Source organism: Schistocerca piceifrons, unplaced genomic scaffold (genome assembly GCF_021461385.2).
Source record: "Schistocerca piceifrons isolate TAMUIC-IGC-003096 unplaced genomic scaffold, iqSchPice1.1 HiC_scaffold_440, whole genome shotgun sequence".
Lineage (NCBI taxonomy): Eukaryota > Metazoa > Arthropoda > Insecta > Orthoptera > Acrididae > Schistocerca > Schistocerca piceifrons.
In genome coordinates, this window is record NW_025728668.1 from 27,501 (window position 1) to 34,785 (window position 7,285).

The 7,285-nt window shown below is 55.8% G+C and overlaps 2 non-coding genes and 1 pseudogene across 2 annotated transcripts; all 3 read right to left on the reverse strand.

Annotated features, from left to right (window-relative positions):
* Nucleotides 1–1,521, reverse strand: part of LOC124749564 — a 4,222-nt pseudogene extending 2,701 nt beyond the window's left edge.
* Nucleotides 1,522–1,709: 188 nt separating this feature from the next.
* LOC124749567 lies at nt 1,710–1,864 on the reverse strand. The gene has a single exon (XR_007011902.1). It is a non-coding gene; the product is annotated as a 5.8S ribosomal RNA (ribosomal RNA).
* A 350-nt stretch (nt 1,865–2,214) lies between these two features.
* LOC124749563 lies at nt 2,215–4,124 on the reverse strand. Its single transcript, XR_007011900.1, has one exon. It is a non-coding gene; the product is annotated as a small subunit ribosomal RNA (ribosomal RNA).
* Between the last annotated feature and the right edge of the window lie 3,161 nt (nt 4,125–7,285).

Here is a 7,285-nt window from a genome sequence, read left to right on the forward strand (position 1 = left end):
TTCGGGCGCCTTAACTCGGCGTTTGGTTCATCCCACAGCGCCAGTTCTGCTTACCAAAAGTGGCCCACTTGGCACTCCGATCCGAGTCGTTTGCTCGCGGCTTCAGCATATCAAGCAAGCCGGAGATCTCACCCATTTAAAGTTTGAGAATAGGTTGAGGTCGTTTCGGCCCCAAGGCCTCTAATCATTCGCTTTACCGGATGAGACTCGTACGAGCACCAGCTATCCTGAGGGAAACTTCGGAGGGAACCAGCTACTAGATGGTTCGATTAGTCTTTCGCCCCTATACCCAGCTCCGACGATCGATTTGCACGTCAGAATCGCTACGGACCTCCATCAGGGTTTCCCCTGACTTCGTCCTGGCCAGGCATAGTTCACCATCTTTCGGGTCCCAACGTGTACGCTCTAGGTGCGCCTCACCTCGCAATGAGGACGAGACGCCCCGGGAGTGCGGAGGCCGCCGCCCCGTGAAGGGCGGGGAAGCCCCATCCTCCCTCGGCCCGCGCAAGGCGAGACCTTCACTTTCATTACGCCTTTAGGTTTCGTACAGCCCAATGACTCGCGCACATGTTAGACTCCTTGGTCCGTGTTTCAAGACGGGTCGTGAAATTGTCCAAAGCTGAAGCGCCGCTGACGGGAGCGATTATTCCGCCCGAGAGCATCCCGAGCCAACAGCGGCGCGGGTCCGGGGCCGGGCCAGGTAGGTCCGTCATCCGGGAAGAACCGCGCGCGCTTGCCGGGAGCCCGAGCGCCCAAAGGGGCGAATCGACTCCTCCAGATATACCGCCGGGCAGCCAGCCAGGACACCGGGGCTCTGCCCAACAGACGCGAACCGAGGCCCGCGGAAGGACAGGCTGCGCACCCGGGCCGTAGGCCGGCACCCAGCGGGTCGCGACGTCCTACTAGGGGAGAAGTGCGGCCCACCGCACACCGGAACGGCCCCACCCCGCGGCGAGTGGAAAGGCAACCGGACACGACCCCGCCGCGGATTGCTCCGCGCGGGCGGCCGGCCCCATCTGCCGAGGGCGGAGGCCAGTGGCCGGATGGGCGTGAATCTCACCCGTTCGACCTTTCGGACTTCTCACGTTTACCCCAGAACGGTTTCACGTACTTTTGAACTCTCTCTTCAAAGTTCTTTTCAACTTTCCCTCACGGTACTTGTTCGCTATCGGTCTCGTGGTCATATTTAGTCTCAGATGGAGTTTACCACCCACTTGGAGCTGCACTCTCAAGCAACCCGACTCGAAGGAGAGGTCCCGCCGACGCTCGCACCGGCCGCTACGGGCCTGGCACCCTCTACGGGCCGTGGCCTCATTCAAGTTGGACTTGGGCTCGGCGCGAGGCGTCGGGGTAGTGGACCCTCCCAAACACCACATGCCACGACAGGCGGCAGCCTGCGGGGTTCGGTGCTGGACTCTTCCCTGTTCGCTCGCCGCTACTGGGGGAATCCTTGTTAGTTTCTTTTCCTCCGCTTAGTAATATGCTTAAATTCAGCGGGTAGTCTCGCCTGCTCTGAGGTCGTTGTACGAGGTGTCGCACGCCACACCGCCAGCCGGCTGTGCACGCTACCGAGAAAGTACCGGTATGCGAACCGCCAGGCGACGGGCGCGCATCGCACGTTTGAGGAGACGCGGCCGGCCCCACAGGCGGCCGCGACACTCCCAGGTCTGCGAAGCGGGGCAAACGCCGCGCGCTTCAGTATACGTAGCCGACCCTCAGCCAGACGTGGCCCGGGAACGGAATCCATGGACCGCAATGTGCGTTCGAAACGTCGATGTTCATGTGTCCTGCAGTTCACATGTCGACGCGCAATTTGCTGCGTTCTTCATCGACCCACGAGCCGAGTGATCCACCGTCCTGGGTGATCTTTTCTCAGTTTCCGCCGTCTCTTTCGAGACGGTCGCATAGGCGGGAGTGAGGCGTGTGGCGGCCCCTGTTCCAGCGTTCTGTGTCCAACGGCCTCACGGCCGACGGGCGTCGTACGGCTCCACACCGGAGCGGACAGGCACTCGGGCGAAAGTCATTCAAAACCGGCGCCAGGGCCAGGTGCCGCAGGCCAGCCGCTCCAGCGCTTCAGCGCTCGTACCACACAACATTGCCGCTAGTTTTGAGAGGCACGCGTGGTTCCGCACGCGGCGCACGGCTACGGCGAGCCGTACAGGTAGCGTGTTGCGCGACACGACACGCACATCGAAAGACATGCAGTCTAGTCGGTAATGATCCTTCCGCAGGTTCACCTACGGAAACCTTGTTACGACTTTTACTTCCTCTAAATGATCAAGTTTGGTCATCTTTCCGGTAGCATCGGCAACGACAGAGTCAATGCCGCGTACCAGTACCGAAGACCTCACTAAATCATTCAATCGGTAGTAGCGACGGGCGGTGTGTACAAAGGGCAGGGACGTAATCAACGCGAGCTTATGACTCGCGCTTACTGGGAATTCCTCGTTCATGGGGAACAATTGCAAGCCCCAATCCCTAGCACGAAGGAGGTTCAGCGGGTTACCCGACCTTTCGGCCTAGAAGACACGCTGATTCCTTCAGTGTAGCGCGCGTGCGGCCCAGAACATCTAAGGGCATCACAGACCTGTTATTGCTCAATCTCGTGCGGCTAGAAGCCGCCCTGTCCCTCTAAGAAGAAAAGTAATCGCTGACAGCACGAAGGATGTCACGCGACTAGTTAGCAGGCTAGAGTCTCGTTCGTTATCGGATTAACCAGACAAATCGCTCCACCAACTAAGAACGGCCATGCACCACCACCCACCGAATCAAGAAAGAGCTATCAATCTGTCAATCCTTCCGGTGTCCGGGCCTGGTGAGGTTTCCCGTGTTGAGTCAAATTAAGCCGCAGGCTCACTCCTGGTGGTGCCCTTCCGTCAATTCCTTTAAGTTTCAGCTTTGCAACCATACTTCCCCCGGAACCCAAAAGCTTTGGTTTCCCGGAGGCTGCCCGCCGAGTCATCGGAGGAACTGCGGCGGATCGCTGGCTGGCATCGTTTATGGTTAGAACTAGGGCGGTATCTGATCGCCTTCGAACCTCTAACTTTCGTTCTTGATTAATGAAAACATACTTGCAAATGCTTTCGCTTCTGTTCGTCTTGCGACGATCAAGAATTTCACCTCTAACGTCGCAATACGAATGCCCCCGCCCTGTCCCTATTAATCATTACCTCGGGTTCCGAAAACCACAAAATAGAACCGAGGTCCTATTCCATTAATTCCATGCACACAGTATTCAGGCGGGCTTGCCTGCTTTAAGCACTCTAATTTGTTCAAAGTAAACGTGCCGGCCCACCGAGACACTCAATAAAGAGCACCCTGGTAGGATTTCAACGGGGTCCGCCTCGGGACGCACGAGCACGCACGAGGCGGTCGCACGCCTTCGGCTCGCCCCCACCGGCAGGACGTCCACGATACATGCCAGTTAAACACCGACGGGCGGGTGAACCAACAGCGTGGGACACAAATCCAACTACGAGCTTTTTAACCGCAACAACTTTAATATACGCTATTGGAGCTGGAATTACCGCGGCTGCTGGCACCAGACTTGCCCCTCCAATAGATACTCGTTAAAGGATTTAAAGTGTACTCATTCCGATTACGGGGCCTCGGATGAGTCCCGTATCGTTATTTTTCGTCACTACCTCCCCGTGCCGGGAGTGGGGTAATTTGCGCGCCTGCTGCCTTCCTTGGATGTGGTAGCCGTTTCTCAGGCTCCCTCTCCGGAATCGAACCCTGATTCCCCGTTACCCGTTACAACCATGGTAGGCGCAGAACCTACCATCGACAGTTGATAAGGCAGACATTTGAAAGATGCGTCGCCGGTACGAGGACCGTGCGATCAGCCCAAAGTTATTCAGAGTCACCAAGGCAAACGGACCGGACGAGCCGACCGATTGGTTTTGATCTAATAAAAGCGTCCCTTCCATCTCTGGTCGGGACTCTGTTTGCATGTATTAGCTCTAGAATTACCACAGTTATCCAAGTAACGTGGGTACGATCTAAGGAACCATAACTGATTTAATGAGCCATTCGCGGTTTCACCTTAATGCGGCTTGTACTGAGACATGCATGGCTTAATCTTTGAGACAAGCATATGACTACTGGCAGGGATCAACCAGGGAGCTGCGTCAACTAGAGCTGAGCAGCCGGCCGCCCGGGAGTGTGTCCCGGGGGCCCGCGCGAACACGCAAGCGTCCGCTCAATCATTCTGCAAACAGGAGGAGGCTGAGCTCCCCTGCACAATACACCTCGAAACCCTCTCAGGTCCCGGCGGCGCGCAGCGCCGTCCCAAGTACTTGGTCGGGTTCGAGAGAGGCGCAATCGCCCGGAGTTAGGCGAGTAGACGCTTTCGGTGCGACCACCCGTGCTCCCAACTGAGCTTGCCGCTGCCGACAGAGGCCCGGGAGCGTGCTGTCGTGGCATTGCCGGCGGGAGACACACGCGCCACCTACGGTGACCGGCAGCTCCAACGCCAGCGCCACAGAAGGACAAAAGCCCCACTTGGGTGCCGAAGCGAACTCTCCCAGCACAGCGCACGCGCCAACACATCCGCACAGCTGCGATACAAACCACCAGCGAGAACCGCTGGGGCGACCGAGCAGCAGACGGCGTCGCGGCGCCGAGCGCCGGGCGGCGGCGCATCCTCAACGCACACAGTCCTCAATCGGACCAGCACACTGAAGATGTCCCACCGCGCTTCGCACCGGGCCCGCGAGGACCTACTTTGGCCGCACGGCGCCGCGCGCAGGGTGCGCCGGCGCGCAGCTGCGACGCCTGCCGCGTCCGTCGGCCGGCGCGCCTGCCACTGGCCGCCCCCCCACCAGCCGGCTGTAGCGCGTGCGCCCACGCACCGCGCGGCCAGCACGCCGGGAGGCGCCCCCTCACCCGGCCAGGGGACGGTCCCACCCAGCACCGCCGCGTATCGCTTCACACCCAGATGCCCGTTCAGTTTCGTCGGCATGGTGGGTATCGCTGGAACAACCGGTTCGTACCTCAACCCTATCGTCGCCATCACCGATTCACCCCTAGCGAGAACAACCGCACCAACAACAGGTTACCATTTGTTCATTTGCGTAACTTCACCAGAAAACGCAGGCGTCCATCGCCATTTGCAACTTCAACGATTATTGCATGCCTGTGTCAGGGTGTCACGCCACACTACGTCTGCCACATACACGCAACAAAATGTGCACGCCTAGACAATACGTGGAAGGTGGCCCCCGTACGTATGCGATGTCCATTGCTCGAACGACTGTCAACCGGCCTCTGTAGCATGTCGCAGATATGGAACGCGGTGCACCATGCCATCACGGTGTGTGAGGAGAGACGACTAGGTCCGAATACATCAACAGACAGCTCATGCTGATCGCCATCCACGGCGTCCGTTCCTCCCACACGTCTCTATGGCGTACCACACTGCAATCCAGCTCTCATAGGGAGACGACACGTAGCTGCGTGCACAATATTTGCACTGTATGGTCCGCCGTTTTTTGGGCGCAGTCGTTGTACGGTCACACATGTGCCACGATGTATCATTCGGTACATAAGGACGAATGTGCAGTACAGATTGTGGTTTACGCGTACGACATTAGCGGACGGTTGACACAGGCCCGCACCACAACGTAGCCTGAGTACGTCGCATGCGAAGGGCATTGAACATGCAAACTTCTCACCAACCAGCTTGCGAAGGCAGGGGGGCAAGGTGGGGACGTGGGGAGGGGCGGCATGTACGTCCTGCTGCCATCCACATTACAGTGTACAGCAGGAGCATGTGGAAAGTCAGCAAGACTTGCAAGGTGTTTAACATGAAGCGATACACAGGGGAGCGGCAGTGCGAGTAAGCGAACTATATTGCGAGGGTTGCGGGTGGGCAACACTACACTAATTGAACGAGTCGTATAACAATTACAGAGCAGGTTTAGGCGACAACATGGGGTTACGTTAGGGACAACGTGGGTTACGTTAGGGGACAACGTGGGTTACTTTAGGGGACAACGTGGGGTTAGGTTAAGGCACAACGTGGTTAGGTTAAGGCACAACGTGGGTTAGGTTAAGGCACAACGTGGGTTAGGTTAAGGCACAACGTGGGTTAGGTTAAGGCACAACGTGGGTTAGGTTAAGGCACAACGTGGGTTAGGTTAAGGCACAACATGGGTTAGGTTAAGGCACAACATGGGTTTAGGTTAAGGCACAACATGGGTTAGGTTAAGGCACAACATGGGTTAGGTTAAGGCACAACGTGGGTTAGGTTAAGGCACAACGTGGGTTAGGTTAAGGCACAACGTGGGTTAGGTTAAGGCACAACATGGGTTAGGTTAAGGCACAACATGGGTTAGGTTAAGGCACAACATGGGTTAGGTTAAGCACAACATGGGTTAGGTTAAGGCACAACATGGGTTATGGTTAAGGCACAACATGGGTTAGGTTAAGGCACAAACATGGGTTAGGTTAAGGCACAACATGGGTTAGGTTAAGGCACAACGTGGGTTAGGTTAAGGCACAACGTGGGTTAGGTTAAGGCACAACGTGGGTTAGGTTAAGGCACAACATGGGTTAGGTTAAGGCACAACTGGGTTAGGTTAAGGCACAGACATGGGTTAGGTTAAGGCACAGACATGGGTTAGGTTAAGGCACAACAATGGGTTAGGTTAAGGTACAACATGGGTTAGGTTAAGGTACAACATGGGTTAGGTTAAGGTACAACATGGTTAGGTTAAGGTACAACATGGGTTAGGTTAAGGTACAACATGGGTTAGGTTAAGGTACAACATGGGTTAGGTTAAGGTACAACATGGGTTAGGTTAAGGTACAACATGGGTTAGGTTAAGGTACAACATGGGTTAGGTTAAGGTACAACATGGGTTAGGTTAAGGTACAACATAGGTTAGGTTAAGGTACAACATAGGTTAGGTTAAGGTACAACATAGGTTAGGTTAAGGTACACATAGGTTAGGTTAAGGTACAAACATAGGTTAGGTTAAGGTACAACATAGGTTAGGTTAAGGTACAACATAGGTTAGGTTAAGGTACAACATAGGTTAGGTTAAGGTACAACATAGGTTAGGTTAAGGTACAACATAGGTTAGGTTAAGGTACAACATAGGTTAGGTTAGGTTTAGGTAGGGTTACACGTTGTTGTAAGGAAAGGTGTAGGGGGGGGGGCGGGGGCGGCAGGTTCGTTGATAGTGATTATAGTAAGTGAATGCTTGTGACATGATCAGATTTGTCACGTCAGGATGCACCTTTGGCTTATTAGAGGCGGCGCTCCAATTCTATGCTTGTG